Source organism: Antechinus flavipes, chromosome 4 (genome assembly GCF_016432865.1).
Source record: "Antechinus flavipes isolate AdamAnt ecotype Samford, QLD, Australia chromosome 4, AdamAnt_v2, whole genome shotgun sequence".
In the NCBI taxonomy this organism is placed as follows: Eukaryota; Metazoa; Chordata; class Mammalia; order Dasyuromorphia; family Dasyuridae; genus Antechinus; species Antechinus flavipes.
The window spans coordinates 124,255,540-124,274,858 of record NC_067401.1 but is presented as its reverse complement, the minus strand read 5'-3'; positions in this window follow the sequence as shown (position 1 = coordinate 124,274,858).

The window sequence follows — 19,319 nt, the reverse complement described above, 5'->3', positions numbered from 1 at the left end:
GGTTCATAAATTCCTTTGGGCCACCTGAAGGGGTTTCCCACAACTCCCTACCCTGTGTCGAATCCTAGGGGGATTTAGGGGAGCAAAACCTCTTTTTTTGGTTCCCTGAACCCCAAACCTGCCACTAACCTCATCATTTAACTTTTTGACCATCATTTGGTTCCCTGACTGGGAACCCCAAAATCTAGACCTCATCATTAAGACTACTTTCACATCTTTTTGTTGTTGTTGTTGTTGTTATTTTAATTAAAGCTTGTTATTTTCAAAATAGATGTATGGATAATTTTCAACATTTACCTTTGCAAACACTTTCACATCTTAATAAGCCATCTGAATAAGCCTGAATAATAATAATCTGAATAAGGGGAATGTTCACTAGCAAAGAGTGGAATCTACAGGATGGTGAATATAATTTGTTCTTTATCAAGAGAAAAGACTAAATAAAATTAAGTGACCTAAACTGATGAGCTGTGGAACATAGAAATAACAGCCAAGTTGTGTAGACTAAGTAAACAGTTTTTTTAGGAAGATGGACTCCTGTCAGATATAAAATCATATGCCAGATTATGAATAACATGATTGCTATATTGTGTAAAATAGCATTAGCCAACAAAATGTGTATTGCATCTGAAATAAGAAAATCTAAATTTATAGTCCTTACTATATTACTTCTTGCCTCTAAAAACATTTGAAAAGGTAACTCAGTTTCTTCCTCTATAAAGTAAAAGGATTGGATTAGACAATCTCTTAAAATCCTTTTACCCCTAATTCCTCTGAATTTATAAACTGTCAGAGTAGAAGGCTTGACTAAAGCACTCCTCACTAGCATCTGTGGTCAGAAGGTACTAAATTTCAAGATAAAAATCACCTCAGAAACACAGATATTAAATGATTGGTCCCAAATTACACAAAGAGTAACTGACTGGACTAGTCTTCCAACTCCAAGGATCTTTCTATTGTTTCAAGTTATTTTTCTTACTTTTTTTTTTTCAAAGAACATTTATCTCTTAGTCTCACTGTCCAAGTGTAATGCCCTTGCAAAGCCCTATACAATGATAACAGCTACTAGTATCTAGCATTTAAAAAGCCCTTTAAGGTTTGCAAAGTGCTTTGCATATGCTATCTCCTTTATCCTAAAAGCAAATCCAGGAAATAGATGCCAGTTTTTATGTCCATTTTATAGATAAAAAATTAAGACAGAGAGAGGTGTAATTTTCCAGGGACACACAATCCTAAAACAGGATTCAAATGGGAATCTCCCTGACTACAAGTCCAACAGTAGCCACTGTGCCCCCTATACATCAATTCTTGATGATGTCTTGTCAGCAGAGAATAAGTACTTCTGGCAGGGCTCCATATATAATAAGCACTCGTTAAATAGTCTTCTCCAATAGAGTTCCTTATATGTTTATGGAAAGGGTTTTTTTTTTTCCTTTTTTCTCTTCTTGCTAATTCTCCATAATTTCCTTATCTTAAGAAGGCATGTCAAATCTAATTCTCATTCTCCCCACCACCACCCCATACAAGACATTAAGAGAAAAACAGTTTCCATGGAAAATAGAATTTAAATGAATAATAAGTAAAATAGCTAGTCTGGTATTTTGGTTCACAAGCAACATGTATCTGACTTGAAATTAAATGATCAGACAACTTACTAAACTTGAATCTTGAGTTTTTCAATTGGGTAGCACAATCTGTTATCCTAAATTAAATTTCCGAAGAAGTGTGTCTTCAGATATTACATACTTCACAACTGACAGGGACACTATCTAATTAGCTATTTATATGCAAAGCATACCAAGGGATAATTAGAAACATGGATTATGCAAAGGCATTCATCCTGACAGGGGGCAAAAGAAACTTGAACATATTTAATCAAATCTATATCTTTGATTCTACAGTTAATCATCTTTCACTTGCCTCACATCTATGCATTACATCTATGTATTACATCTATGCATCAGCTAACATTTTATGATAAGCAATAAGGAGATAGTGTGAAACAATGTGGAAGATAATGGACCTCAGAGTACCAAAGACCTGGATTCTAGTCCTACCTGGCTTTTTTGTTGTTCAGTCATTTTTAGAAATGTCTGACTAGAGTTTTCTTAAGAAAAGATACTAGAGTACTGCCATTTCCTTTGCCAGTGTATTTTACAATTGAGGAAACTGAGGAAAAAAGAGTCACAGCTAAGAAGTATCTGTGGTCAGAGTAGCCATGTCTATACATTTCTGAACAAATCATTTAAACTATCTGGACACAAAATGTTAAGTTTCAGAGAAGATATTAACTCAAATGAATAGAAATAGTTTCTTACTGAGAGCTACTATTATCAACAAAATCAGAGGTTCCAGTTCCCATCTTTATCCTAAATTCACTAATTCTGTAATCTACTGATTACTCTATAAAGCAGTCCTTTAGAATAAAGCTTCCTGAGGCCAGGAATTATTTTCTTTGTTGTGGTTGCATTCTTGGCACCTAACACAATACTGGCATATAATAGGTTCTTAATAAGTATTGTTTGTTGCATATAAATTTAAAAAGAATCTTTTTAAGGATTGTCTTAACCCATGCTCATTGGACATTAGGTGTCAGAGATTTCAGTTTGGGTAAAATTTGGATAGACAAACTTTGATGTTTCTCCTGAGGTGGAGATTCTGTGATTAAAGCTTTTAAATCAAACTCCATGAAAATAAAAATGCTTTCTTGGGGGGAATGATTCATGTGTGTTGAACAGTTAGTTCAGTCTTGTTTTTTAGATTTTTTGAAGACCAGAATATGTACATTAAAAAATAGCTAGCAGGTTGTTTCTCTGAGCAATCTTGAAGTTGTCACCTCCCTATACTCTATCAAAGCACTTACTTAAACATCAATATTATAGCATCTTTGAGAAGACCTCAACTACTAGATGCTATTAAAGTCAGTAAATCCCTTAAATTATCAGGGCAATGAAAAATGAATTGCAACCATCTAGCCAAAATTAATGAAGTATTCATTTTAATTTTGTAAACTTATCTAAGAATTTAGAGTCTTTGCTGTAGATAAAATTAGTATGAGTTTTATTTCCTTGAAAACATTAGTTGAAAGTGGTAATGTAAATGGAAAATATTTTGCAGATAGAGGAGATAGTAACAAAAACTGATAACACCCCTGTGAAAATAGTCAGCTGTTCTTAATAGCACTACACAGTTCTGATACCCCAAGAAGGGTGGAGGTAAATCTTAGGGAAGACTGAAAGTGATAGCCTGCTCCATGTGCTCAAAGATAGCAAAGAATGTGCCTCAGTCCTTCTCTGTCCCCCAGCTTCCTTTTCTCCCACAGCTAAACATTTTTAGCCAACTTTGTTTCTGCAAACCTAGCACAAAAGAATGCCAGAGCCATAAGCCAAGTGTGTAACCATTGACATGCTGATTAGGCACTACTGATTAACTGTACAGTAAGTCATTTAAATGACTGTAGCACAGATGGGCAACGTTTATTTAATTGTTTAATAACATGAGATATAAAATGAGCAAGCTGGAGGATTCACCTACAATTCAGAAATAACGTGACTCTTTCCAGAAAACATTAACCCACCTGCTTTGCATAAACTAAGCCGCAATTCATTTGGATGAATTTTCAAAACTTTGCTTTAGATGTCACCATCATCAATCATCTCTGTTGCTCTCAATTAATACAGTAGAATCCCTTCATAATTCTGGTGATTACATATAGAAACTTGTGTGCATATGTGTACCTATATGTACATGTATATATTACATATATAATTGAGATAAATATATATATATATATACATATATAATTATATCTGTGTATCTGTATACATACACACACACACATTTCACTACATAATTATATCTGGTCAATTCTAAAAATGCTTACTATGAGCAGTAAGAAGAAGGTGATAATTTGATCTCCACAATATTCTAAGTCATATAATACTGAACTGAATGACACATCCCAATTGTCCTAGAAAAGCATGTCCAAGGATGGTGCATAGAAAGTACACCCAAAAAGGATAACTCAGTTTGGCAGCTAGATCTGGGCTGGATATGTTCACAATTTCATTGTTATTTTCTTTCCTACATCTGGCACATACTGTGTCTAAGATTTGTAGAAGGCATGACTCTGGTATAAAAAGAAAAATCTGTAATCATGCACTATCACTATCCAGTTGCTCACCACAATAAAAACAAAAGAAAAGAAATACTCAAGGTCTAGAACTTAGGGATATTGCTGCTGCTTTGTTCCATACAGCCTCAACTGATCTGTCCTTGTGCACATTTACCAAAAGCTTTTACCCTATTCTGCTGTAACTAGATCTGACCACTGATGTTTTGCGCATCTCCATTGTTTGATTACTGTAAAATCTCTATTTAAAATTCCTTGATTACATTTAACTATTACCCCAAACCCTACATTGAGGGAATTTGAAGGAGAATCTAATCACACATTGCTCAGATATCACTTACATTTTCTGCCATTCATATATATATATATGTATATATATATATATATATATATATATATATATATATATATATATATACATATATATATATATCTTTTTAATATTATAGAGAAAAACCTGTTATTTTGTTCTTGTAGGAAAATACCAGTGAGGATTATGGTCTTATATTTGAGGTTAGTACACTGAGTGATAAGATAGTTCGCACAGCATCACACAGTTTGTATGTATAAGAGAACTGAAGGGCATAGTTGGATACTATTGTGCCACATTGCCTCTCTCCAATGAAATAATAAATCAGGTGAAAAATAAGAAAATGAGAGAAAAGTCACCCCATAGGAAACAGGGTACAGCTAGAGACATAATAGTGGTTTATTTGTGGGTTACTCTCTATTTAGATATTCAAAAAAGGAAATTTGTCAACATGGTATCTAACTAAAAGAATTAAATTTGTTGGCTGACAAAACCAATTCTTGAGTGGGAGAAAAAAAACATAGGAATAATAAACGATCCTCTTCCTGAGCTTCTTTTAATTCCTTTTTCTCATTTTTATGACAGTGCAAACTATTCTAGTCTGCCCATTCCACCTTACCCATTCTCTTCTCTTCTTTTTGTTTTCACTTCTCTTTTCTTGTCTTTGTTGCTTTTAGAAACTATCTGGCTCTATGTTCCCATCTTGCACCCCCACGATTTCTGCTATGGACACATGTATGTATTCACTCTCTTAATCTTTCAATCTAGTGTTACCCACTATCTGAATTCAATTCTAAAATTGTGTAAGATACATTCAAGTATCTTATATTCAGACACTTAATTTAGTATGTCAGAGTCAGGATTTGAGTTTTAATTGTACAAGAAAGACAAAGAGAAGTCAAATATGGAATTAAGATTGCCAATAGGGTTAATAGAGATTAACTTCTGGATAAGGAACCAGTGAGAACGGAAAAGTTTATCTTTATTATCTAGATCATGAATTCTTAACATGTTTCTATTATAATAAATTTGTTTCTATTTCCTATTTTAATACATATTTTGATGACTATATTTCAATGTAATTAGTTGTCTTTGAATCCTATGCATTTAAAATCACTATTCTAAAAGAAAATTCATAGACTTTAATCTGATGGCCAAAGAGGTCCATGACACATAAAAAATGGAAAACCTTTTGATATAAATGAAAGGAAAGGAATAGTTTGCAGAAACAAAATAACTTGAAACTAAGCTTCAAACATAAGAAATATGCTGTAATAAAAAAGAAAAATAATACAGTGTAAATGTGGGTTCAGAGAAAGGATAAGGAAGACTGAGTACCAGGATATCTGACCTCCATAGGGTTTTTCTTCATTCTGTAAATAAAAAGAAGCATTATCTTCATCAATATTATTCAATCTACTCCAAAAAAATCTACTAATTAATTGCCTTCTATAAGGATAAGGATAAGAATACACATTACAGTCCCCCAAGAAGCTTACATTTTCCTAAGTAGATCCTGTAGGATACTTTTGGCCAGTTTTCCCCAAACATTTGTTGATGCAAAATGGGAAAAAATATCAAATATTTAACTCATCCTCCTCTTTGAGTTGTCATAGAAAGAGGAGAATTATAGTAGCTTTGCTGAGGACCCAGTTTTGTGGGAGAGATTATTTCTGGCATTTGGGAATATACATATATCTACTGTGGTGATTAACCTTTAAATTATACAATGAAACTCCCACTTTAGAATCTAAAAAATTGAGTCTGCACTTACTAATTCTATGCCTCAAATTTAGACCAAAGGATACATTCCCAAGAACAAATAAATGCATCTTAAGACAAGTTCTGATTTAAAACCTTTGCTTAGAATCATCAAGGCCTTTTCTAAGATGTATATTAAAACAAGCCTTTGTCATGAAGCTGTGGTGTTTAAAGGGCTTGATGGATTTATCCTGAAATACTTCCCCAAATACCAACATCTCAGGCTTAGTTATGGAAAGTGTGTGGGTTAGGGAAGAGGCAAGAAATGATTTATTCATTCTGAAGTACTTTCCTAAGTGCCAAAACATCATACTTAGTTGTCAAAAGTGTATGTAGGTTTGGAGAGTCAAGAAGTCAGTAGTGAGGCATTGAAGAGATAAAGGAGAAAAGAAGAGATGAGAAAAATAAAGTGGTCTAGAAATAACACTGTTTTAGTTCAAGGCAAGAATAATTGTACTCCACAATACTTCAATTTACCCCAAAGAAACATGTTATTTGAATTTGAATCTTCATAAGATTTACTAATGCAAATTGAAATGGTCAAGTGAAACTATTCTTATTTTTTTTTTTTTTTGTCTTTTATCTGTTCCAGGGCATGTGGAAGTGGAACATTTCATGACTGACATTTCTCCTCCTTTGTCATCAGAACAATTATGAATCCCTCTCTATTTCACTGTGGATATGTGTAACATTAGAGAAACTGAAGAAGGAAACAGAATTGTGATGGATGCTTTTCTCTTTTCTTATCATCCCCCCCCCCCCCAGGAGACAATTCTGAAGCCAGGCAATGTTTTCTTTGCTTTTTCCATTTTTAATGGACTAGGATGTGGAACTTAGATGATAGCAACTCCACATCCCCCCTACTCTTCTTCACCATTGAATCTACTTCTTCCTGTGCAACAAGAGAACTGCACACATTGTGCACACATTGTGTGCACACATATTGGTTCTGCACACATATATTGTACCTAGGATATACTATAACATATTTAACATGTATAAGACTGATTGCCATCTAGGGGAGGGGGTGGAGGGAGGGAACGGAAAAATCGGAACAGAAGTGAGTGCAAGGGATTATGTTGTAAAAAATTACCCAAGCATATGTTGTCAATAAAAAAATAATAATAAAAAAAATTCTAGATTAAAAAAAAACCTCTCTCTTGACCTAACAATTTCCTGAATCTGTCATCCTATATCATCTCTTCTCCCTTTCACAAATTCATTAAAACTAACTTTGTTACACTCATTAACTGCACTCCATCCATTAACTTCACTCACTTATTTATCATTCCCTTTCATTTTGGCTTTTAACTTCAAAATTTGACTGAAATTGTTTTTTTCCCCCTCCAATTACCAAATTATCTCTTAATAGTCATATTCAATGGCTCCTTATTATTCTTCATGCTACTTGACCTCTTTTCAATATCTGAAACATTAATCAACACTCTTATGGGAAATTCTATCCTTTCTTGGTTTTCATGACACTCTTCTCTCTTGATTCTCTTTTCTAACTGCTTAAGTTGTTCCTCCTAAATCTCCTTTACCAGATCTTCATCCACATCTCATTATCTAATTGGGACTGTAATGATTTTTAAAAATTCAAAGACAATTTCTGGTTAATTTAATTTAATAAGACCAACATTTTTAACAATAAAATAATTTGTAGCCATCTCTCTTAGAACAAAGAACATCATTGTACTGGGCTCACAGTTTTAATTCACTTTGAGGAATAGGGGTAATACTCAGGGGTAATCTGATTGGTTGAAGCAATGGGAGTATATTAAAATGAGAGTCTAGAGGTATTTGACTTGGTCATCCAAATCTTGGTCAAAATGACATTAATCACCATATCATCTGTATTGACAAAAGAGAAAATTAATACTTCCCCAGACCTGTCTGAGCAAACACAATGAGAACCATTAGCCCAAACTTAGAATTTATCTTACTATGTGATTAGATCTTGACTTGGGTAAATCTCTGAATGAGATTTCCCACATTGGTTGGTTTGCGAATGAGAAATTAGAAAGAGGAAAATCTTTGATTCTGACTCAACAGAGAAATATTCATTTCTCACAGGGTTTATCTTGAAGCTTTTTAAAATCTCTTTACATTCAATTTGCTAGTTTTTAAGTGTTTAATTATTACCTCTATGAGGTCACTGTCAAACTAAAAAACTAACCCAAGTCTCTTCTCTGAACTGCTGTCACGTATCACCAATTATTGGTGCCTATTCTATAGACAACTCAAACTCAACATGTCCAAATAACAGCTCATTATATTTCTTCAAATCTCTATCCCTCTATAGCATTTCTTTATTTCCATTTAGACGGCTAACATCATCATAGTCATTCAGAATGAAGCTCATAGTCATGTCCACCTCTTTGTTCTCCTTTACTCCATGTGTCCAATCAGTTGTTAAGTCTTGTTAATTTTATTTCTTTCCAGAAATGCTCCTTGTTTCTTTACTTCTGGCATTAGAAGGGAATCAGAAAGCTGGGGCGGGGGTGGATTTTTATAGCCAGTGTTTCTGATAAAGATTTCATTTCTAAAATATATAATTCAAGAATACTAGTCATTCCTCAACTGATAAATGGTTAAAGGATACAAATAGACAATTTTCAAAATAAAGGAATTAAATCCATTTCTAGTAATATGAAAAATGCTCTAAATCATTGTTGATTAGATATGCAAATTAAGATAGATCTGAGGTACCACCTCACATCTCTCAGATTGGCTAAGGTGAGAGGAATGATAAATGTTGGATGGCATGTGGAAAAAATGGAACACTAACACATTGCTGGTAGAGTTGTAAAACAATCAATCATTCTAGAAAGCAATTGGAACTATGCCCAAAGTGCTATACCTTTTGGTCCAGTGGTCTCACTATTGGATCTGTATTCCAAAAGCATCATAAAAAAAAATAAAAGAACACATATGTTTGTACAGCTTTTTTTGTAGTGCAAAGACCTAGAAATTGAGTGGATGCTCATCAGTTGAAGAATGGCTGAATAAATTATGGTATATGAAGGTTAAAGAATATTGTTGTTCTGTAAGAAATGATGAGCAGGCTGATTTCAGAAAAATCTGTAAAGACCTACATTAACTGATGCCGAGTGAAGCGAGCAGAACAAAAAGAACATTGTAAACAGTAATAGTAAGATTATATGGTGATCAATTGTGATGGAGCTATTTCTTCTCAACAATGCAGTGGTTCAGGGCAGTTCCAATGGACTTGCAATGGAAAATGACAATTGCATCTGGAGAGAGAGATGGAAGGAAGGGAGAAAATTTAGAACCCAAGTTTTATAGAAATGAATTTGGAAAATATTTATTTGGAATAATAAAATACTACTGGAATAAAAACCTTCCTCATAGATCTCCTTTACTTACATCTTCTCATGCTCTGATTTTTCTTCTAAAAAACTACCAAATCGGTATTTCTGAAGTCTGGATATGTCATTTCTCTACTCACTAAATATTTGTGTCTCCCTGTTACCTATAGGATTACATATTTTATACAATTTCCACTTTTGTGTCTTTACACTGTCAATTTCCCATGTTTATAATGCACTTACTATGCATCTCTGTTTCTTAAAATCCTTAACAGCCTTTAAAGTTTAACTTAAATATGCTTGGAAACAAGTTTCCAAACTAATGGCTCCCTCAACAAAAATTACCTTTTTGCTCTTGTATATGAAACATATGTACACATTCCCAACCCTGATGGAATATAAGACCTTTGAAGGCAAGTATTATTTAATTATTGTCTTTGTATTATAAGATCCTAAGACAGTAGCTGGCATAGAGTTGGCATTTAATAAATGCATATACATATATATATATATATTACTTGGGGGACAATTTCCAGACACAAAAATGAGATATATTTTAGTAATCCTGAAGCATATTTGAAATTATAGTATAAGTTATGAATATAGATTAATAAGGAGATTTCTTTTTTCCTTATTGGACTCTTTTTTGGGCATGATTTCAACTGCTTGATCTGTATAGAGAACATCTTTAGGGTATGAAACAAAGAGATTTTGATGGAATTAATGGGCTATTCTCTAAGTTAAGTCAACAAGCTTTTGTTAAATTCTACAATGCATAGCCACTATGCTGAGTATATATTTAAAAAAAAATTTAATTCCACTGCTGCCAAAGCACTCACAATCTAATCATAGGAATAATAGATAAAGAATATGTATGCATGGATCCTTATATGTACATATGTGAATGCATGTAAATATATATTTACATATGTATGTGTGTACATACATATGTACATACATACATGTGTGTGATATCAGAGAGAAGATACTGGCATCAAATATCCAGAAAAATTACATAAAAGTGGGGTTTTTAGCAAATATCTAAAGGCTATAGAGCCAGAAAACAAAGAGAAAACAATTCCAGATAAAATGGAGAGCTAGTCAAAAGACAAAACTTAGGAAATAAAGTGTCATAGAAGTTAGTATCACTAGATCACATATTACATGGAAGTGAATGAAGTATAAGAAAACTACAAAGATAAAAAATGGTCAGATTATGAAGTATGAAAGCTTTTAAAAGCCATTGAGGAGATTTTATATTTGATCCTAGAGGTAATAGAGAATCACTGGAGTTTATTAAATAGAAGCTTATTAAGTAAATAAAACACTAATATTAATAACTAACATTTATATTGTGCTGACTATGTACCAGGCATTGTGCTAAGCTCTAATTGTTATCTCATTTTGATCATTCCAATAACCTGAGAGGTAAGTACTATTATTATCTCCATTAAACTGAGGCAAACACAAGTGTAGCGACTTGCTCAGGATTACATTTCTTGAAAGGATCTAAGACCAGATTAGAACTCAAGTCATCCTGACTCCAAGCCTAATATCCTATCCATTATGCTATCTCACTTTTCCTGTCACAGTCATAACTATACTTTAAGGAAATCAGTTTGACAATTGGGTGGAGGATGACCCAGAATAGGAAGAGGCTTGAAGTAGAGAAATGAATCAGAAAAGCTATTTTCATAAGCCAGAATTGAGGTGTTAGAGGTTTGTATCAGGGTGATAGTAGAATCAGTGGAAAGAAAATGGCATATATGAGAAATGTTATAATAATTTAATATTGGGCATGAAAGAAAATAAAGTGTGAAGGCTGATAGCTAGGTTGTGAACCTGGGTGACTGAAAGGATGATAGTATGCTTAACAGAAATAGAGAAGATAAAAGAGGGGAAAGTTTTAAAGGGGGAATAAATAATAAGTTCTGTTTCATAAATGTTCATGTATGTCTGTAAAACATCCAGCTTATGCTATCCAAAAGACAGAAGGAGATATAAGACTGGAGGTCAGAAGAACATGAATGGATATAGACCTCAAAATCAATTGCATATAGAAGATAGTTGAATTCAGGGAAATTGATGAGATCATGAAGGGAAACACTGTAGAAAGCTGTAGAAAAGGAATCACAAGATAGCTTTGGAGGGCATCCACAGTTAATGAGAACAACCTGGGTGAAGATTCAACAAAAGAACATTAGAAGGAGCAAATAGGAGGAGAAACAGGACAGAGCAATGTCACAAAAACCTAAAGAGAAGAAAACAGCAATGACTAGAGAGAGATGTCAAAGAGGTTGTCAGGTCAAAAAACTGAAGATTGAGTAAAGATTTCTGTCTTTTTTAATGGTAAAGTGATACTCACTTTCTGTAGTCTTATAGCAGCCAGGGCACAATATGATACAAATTTCTGTTCTTCCACACTGTCCTAAATGTCACCTGGGATGCCCACTAAGCACACAGGAAGTTTGAACCTGTGTCACGCTAAAGATTTGTCATTAGCTGCTGCAGCAATACCTTATTTCAGTGACATTGTATAATCTTCAACTCTTGACAACTGATTAATTTTATTGTGGATCATAAGAAAGGAATAATGTCTTTCTTGAAATGAAATCTTTGCCTAGATGTCTTATTATGTCCTAATCATATTCAGAACAAAAGTCTACATAACCATTCTTTTCTTTAGCAAGACTGCTTTCATCTTGGCTATCTCTGATGAATTTAATTGGTGATAAATAATAGAAACTGCTGAAAGAGAATTATGAAGCCCATTCCTGCTCCCCACCTTATGCAGCCCAATAAATTCTTAAGTGCTTTAGTCTGGTATTAATAGACTCAGAATGGAAAATAAAACTGATTCCTTTCTCCTTGCCCTGAAGTTGATACAGATTTGCTCCCATTAAATTACTGATTTTAGAAGAAGAAAAGTGTAAGTACAATTAATAATATACAGCAATCTTTGGTGACTTGAGATCCATTGGCCTTGAAGCTTTTCCTGATTGGAAGGTTAACATATATTTATAATTTCAAGATATCTAAAGTTCTTTTCTTTCTCCTTTTTCCTCTTCTCTTCTCTTCTTTCCTCTCTCTCCTCTTCATTTTGAAAAGTTTGCCATTGTAAGATAGTTATGCCTGTATTCTATATATGAAACCTGTTTGAAATATAGGGTTTCTTTTAATGTTATTTATTTTCTAACATTTTCTATAAAATTTTCCTAGTTTTTAGTGCTCATAGCATTTATAGAACTGAAAAGACCACTGAATGCCATTAGGATACCTGAATTCTTATTTTGATCTATCACTGATTGTGTGACCTTCAGGAAGTCAGTTGCCCCATCTTAATTTAGGTTCCTTTTCAATAAATAAAAAGAGGGAATAAGGCAAGATTTTTCATTTCAATATGAAATAAATTCATTGAGTCTATCTTTTATGATTCTATGAAATATGAATGAAACATCATATAATATTGAGCAAGACACCAAAATCAAAACACCACTGTTTTGCCATTGCTACAATTAATTTTTGTATTACTAAATACTAAATTTCAACTGAAATTTCCAATTTAGTTCAACACAGAATATAATGCTTGATTCTCTTGCTGTTCATAGAGATGTACAAAAATATATATGATAGGAGACTCTAAAAATAACAAATAGTGATTGATCACGTTTCTCTCTTCTCACACTATCCCCATATCTATTGTTTTTTTTTCCTTCCTTCAAGTAGCTCAGTGTTACCATTTTTCATCTTTTGTACATCATATCCAAGGTAGAGAATAGGTACTTATTAAACACTTGTTGATTCATTGATTCTCTGTCAAATGTACTATCTTGTAATTTCAGTCAGTTTGGACAGTTAAAAACATTTATATTGTTATGGTATCCCTGAACTTGGAGGGGAAGAGTTGAATGAAACAGATGTGGAGATAAAAGGAAACAGGCTTACCAAATAATGTGATAAGTGATCCAGAAGAAAATGTCAAGGATGACCCTGAGGTTATGGATATGAGTGACTAGAAGGATATTAATGGCTTCAACAGAAATGGAGATGTTAGGAAAGAAAAACTTGGGCTGTGATGAGGGGAGAGAAAGTGGGGAGCTCGGAAAGGAAATTTATAAATAATCTGCTCCAAAACCAGACAAATATAGCTATCATTGATCTTCACAGTAATTGAGATTTGAAAGGGACCATGATGATCAACTAAGTTAACCTCAACAGGAATTTCTTCTATGGTATCTATCACAAGTGATGTTGATATTCTGTTCATATTCTTTCAGTATTGGTGAACTTACTACCTCACTTTGCTCAAAAGGAAATCTATTTCATTTTTAAAGTTACGAAGAGGCTTTTTTCTTAGTCATTTTTGAATCCATACAAATTTATACATAAAAATATCTTTATAAATTTCTAAATGAAATATCCTCATAAAGTTAATCCATTTCATGCTTCCATTTCTACTTTCTTGGATCAAGCAGAGCAAGTCTCATCCTTCTGCTCCACTGACAATACTTGAAGATAACCAACCTGTTCTCCAGTTCTTCCCTTTTCTAGACAAAATGATTCTACTTCCTTCATGACAAATTCAACATGCCATAAGACAAAATATCTGGGTGATTCTGGACTTGCTGTCATTTAATAGATATCAATGTAATGAAAAGACACAGATTTTCATTTAATATGGCAGAAAAGGGTTCATTTCATCCTTTCCCATTCATTGCCATATTCCCTTTTATTTTAAAATGACTTTAAAAGTAGAAATTATTGTGTTATGGTAGAAATAATATCTGACTTGCTACAGAAATTCCAGCCGTGTCATTGTCTTAAACGAGTCCCTTCATCTACCTAGCTCTCAGTTGTTTTCTTTGAAATATGAAAAGGATGGGAGTAAACCATCTCTAATGGTCCTTCTATTTCAAAAATATTAGAAGCAAATTATAGCATGACTAAATAATCTATCTTAATTTTCTGTCCCAATGCCATAATCCTTAAGAAATGCTATTATATTTCCAAGTACAATTCAGTATAATAATTTTGGTTGGGTATAATGATAGTAACAGAAATAATAATCCACTCCACTTCACCCACTCCACCCACCCTTTATCCATCTATCTTTCTGCCAGTGCCTTTCCCCTCTTTATCCTTCCTGGCTAAATTAAAACCACCATGCCTACAAAAGTGATCCCCTCACTCTCACGTCTTCTTCCCCATTCTCAGTGATCACAGTCTTTTCTAAGCCCCTGAATGAAGGGCAGATATAGATGCTCATTAGCTGGCAGAATGAATCCAAGTTGCAGTCAATCTATTTACTACAGTCCTTTAACTAAGACAGTTACCAGTCAAAGTGACTTCTTATCCTACTTATTGTAGGCATAAAAAACTACAATAATTGTCAGAGAAATGAAGCCATTAGGACTTGAGTTACTGTGATTGTTTGATAATGTCTCAGGTTTCAGTCCAGAGGAACTCAGCAGTTTCTGCCATCTCAACTGACTCTAGTGCCTATTTCTATGATAACCAGTTTCTTCAGTTAGTCCTAACTAAACCCTGATTTAGAGATATGAGAGTGTTGCTGTTGGGCTTTAGTAGCAATTAGAGGGCTAATGCTGCAGTGAGTTCCATTTAAAATGGCAGGAGATAGTGAAAGAAGTCTTTATCTTTTTTTCCTTTTTTTTAGTTTTTCCCCTCACAATTAAATGTAAACCTTTTTTTTTTTTTTTTGGTCAAGGCAATTGGGGTTAGGTTACTTGCCTAGGGTCACACAGCTGTTAAGTTTCTGAGGCCAGATTTAAACTCATAATCCTCCCGACTTGAGGGTTGGTACTCTGTCCATTATGCCATCTAGCTGCCCCTAACATTCATTTTTGAAACGTTGACTTCCAGAGTCTGTCCCTTCTTTCCCTTACCTTCCCCCACTTCATTGAGAAGGCAAGCAATTTGTTATAGGTTATACATGTGAAACATTTCCTAATGCCCATGTTGTGAAGGAAAACAGACCAAAACCAAAAGGAAACAAACAAAAAAAAAAAGTAAAGAAAAACTTCAAGAAAAAGTGCTTTGTATCTTTCCATGGGGATGGAGGGCATTTTTCATCATAAATCCTTCATAACTGTCTTGGGTAATTATATTGCTGAAAATAGCTCAGTCATTAACAGCTGATCATCTTATAATATTGATTTTACTTCACACACAGTACATATTTTACTTTGCATCACTCATGGAAGTCTTTCCAAGTTTTTTCTGAGTATCCTGTTCATCATTTATTATAATACAATCGTATTTCATTATAATAACATATCATAATTTGTACAACCATTCCCCAACTGATGAACATCTCCTCAATTTACAATTCTTTATCTTCAGAAAAGTGGTTCAATAAATAATTTGGTATATATAGGTCCTTTTCTTTTTTAAAAAAAATCCCTTTTGGGATAGAAATATAGTAGTGGTATTACTAGGTCAGAGAGTCCTTAGGGGTAATGGGGAACTGGACCAGACATTGTCAGCAGGTTCCCTCTGGGCTGAAGGGTTTTATACCTCAGGCAGAGTTTCCCCACTACTTGTGGCCCTCTACATCTCTCCCTTTCTTTTTTTTAATTGAAGCAGTTATACATCAGTGGTTAAATCCATCACCATGGGAGGAATCACATAAGCAAGTAGTAATATCATACAAGCAAGTAGTAATATTACAAACAATATGAATAAACAAGATACTAAAAAAAAAAAAAAAAAAAAAAAAAAATTTCATGAGTCCCAGAAGGAAGGTGTAGAAAATAACCATCAATTCACAACCACACATACACCTCCTTTAGCAGCCAAGAGATAGTCCAAAGCTAATATATTGCCCATTACTTCATGTGTCAGGGAATCCAATGATTCCTGCAGGTTTGAAGAACTGCATCAGTCTCATTAATAATTTTATGGTCATGGTAATGTTCATGAGTCAATTGCCGTACACATAGGATTAACTGCCATGCTCTTTCAGTGGTGGGCACAATCAAAGATGGAACCATCTGATGTTTTGGGGTCTTCTCCTTCTTTTTGAGGGTCTTCTCTTTTCCATCTCTCTCTAATAGACAAGGTACAGCTTATCAGCACGCATTGGATTCCTTTTCCATCTGTAGAATTACAAACAAACCCTCTGCCCCAAGTATTGGTCTATCTGGTCCCTTCCATTCAACAATCTCCAGATCTCTCTATATCACCTAGCGATTATCTAAAGATCTGCTCACACTGGATACTGCCATGTGGCCGGATTATTAACCTGTCTGCCAGAGCCAGTGCATCTTCATCAAAAACCAAAAAATTAATAGCACATAGAGGCAAGTTCAAAAGTTCTTTAGGGTTACCTGTGACTCTTGCTTTCTTTTGTTTTTGGAGGAACTTCTTGATGCCTGTTTCTCCTCTCTACTATTGCCTGTCCTTGAGGATTAAAAGGTATGCCAGTGGTGTGTAAAATCTGATACTGGGCACAAAAGTGTGCAAAATATTTAGAAGTATGTGCAGGTTTATTATCTGTTTTTATTGCTTGTGGCACACCCATAATTGCAAAAGCTTGTATATGGAATTCAATGACCACTTGGGCTGTCTCTTTTGCTGCTGTTATTGCAAAAGTAAATCCTGAAAAGGTTATCTACTACAACATGGATAAAAGACAGACGATCAAAAGATTTATAATAGGTCACATCCATTTGGAAAATTTTATTAGGTCTCAAACCACGAGGGTTCTTCCCTGGAAGAAGTGTAGGAGCGGGACTTTCGGGGCGGAGCAAAGATGGTGGAGCAGGCACACACGACTCTCTAAGCTCCTCTCATTACCCTCATAACCAACTATTTAATCCAGCCTCAAAAATAACTCTTCACTGCTTAAATTCATGAAGATAAGAAGCACTACAACTTACCAGCCAATCCGGAAGCTTGCCAGGAAAGGTTTGTCCTGAGGGGCCAGGAACAGACTAGCACAGGGAGTGAGAGACTAGCATCCTGAGCAGACCAGGGGCGGGGGTGATCTCTGTCGCTAGAGAAGTTATAGGGACCACTCTGCTATAGGCTAACTGCCCTGCCTTGATTACAAAGCAGTAAACTGGCAGAGAAGTTAAAGCCTAAAACAGAGGGTCCTCTAAAAAAAAACGCCAGAACCTAACAAGATCTGGCTGTAATCGCTCAAACCCGGAAGTGACTCAGACAGCCTTTACCACAGCCCTGTGGCCACATCCGGCAGTTCAGGGCTTTTGCGGGGGCAGTTACTAATCTGCACTACAGTGGGGCACAGCCTGGGCAGCCTCTAATCGGCAGTATCGGGGGCTCGGCCTGGGGCAATAGAACCTCCCCAGCTGACTGTGCTTCCCGGGCAGACACTTCCTGGCCCTGCAAATCCATTCACTGCTCAGCTGCTAATACCCACAGCCCTAGGGCAGGGTTTGGCTTGGGGCAGTGAAACTCTCACTGCTAAGTGTCTAGCCCCAGGGCAGTCGTTATCTCACACAGCTGAGGTTCTTTGAAGGGCACTTTCCCAGCCCCGCCCTGCAGGCCTGAGTTACTTTCAGGTGGGGAACTCTTTCCCAGAGCACTCCAGTACCTTGTTGCTTTTTGTAGCCAGTTGGCAGGACAGCTACCCATCCATATACCTTTCACTGCTCTGCAGAGGAAGCTGGTAACCTCCTGGCTCTGAAGGCAGACCTTACAGGCTTTAACAAAATGAGTAAAAAAATCAAAAGAACGATTGATAGTTTCTACACAGAAAGAGAACAGCTTTTCAACTCTGAAGAGACTAATAGCAGACAGTCTCCAGACAATTGTTGGTCTCCAATACAAAAGGCTCTCCTAGAAGAGACTATCAAAAACCTTAAAAGAGAGCTAGAAGAGAAATGGGGAAAGACACATAACTCACAAAAAGAAAAATTTGATAAAGTGGTAAAAGAAAACAATTTCCTGAAATGTGAATTGGAAAAGGTAAAAAACTCCCAAGAAGTGCAGGGAAACAGAGTTTGCGAATTGGAAAAAGAAAATGACTCTCTAAAAAAAAAAAAAAAAATTAGTGAAATGGAAAAAAATTCCATAGAGCAAAACAACTCAATTGGACATATACAAAAAGAAGTAAAAAAAAGTTAATGAAGAAAATAACTCGCTAAAAATTAGAACTGAACAAATAGAAATGACTGATTCATTGAGACATCAAGAATCAGTCCAGCAAAACCAAAAAAAATGAAAGATTGGAAAAAAAAATGTCAAATATTTACTTGGAAAAACAACAGACCTGGAAAATAGATCTAGGAGAGATAACCTGAGGATCATCGGACTACCAGAAAATTATGATGAAAAAAAGAGCCTAGATACTATTTTACAGGAAATCATCAAAGAGAACTGCCTAGAAGTAATAGAACCGGAAGGGAAAATAGGCGTTGAAAGAATTCATCGAACACCTTCTGAAAAAGACCCTAAAATAAAGACTCCAAGGAATATTGTGGCCAAACTTCAGAATTTCCAGACTAAAGAAAAAATTTTACAAGCAGCCAGGAAAAAACAGTTGAAATACCGAGATGCAACAATAAGGGTCACGCAAGATCTGGCTGCCTCAACATTAAAGGATCAAAGGGCCTGGAATCAGATATTCCGAAAGGCAAAAGAACTTGGAATGCAGCCAAGAATAAACTATCCGGCTAAGCTGACTATTTTTTTCCACGGAAGAAGATGGACATTTAATGAAATAGAGGAATTCCATCTGTTTCTAAGGAAAAAACCAGACTTAAACAAAAAATTTGATCTTCAACAACAGGAATCAAGAGAA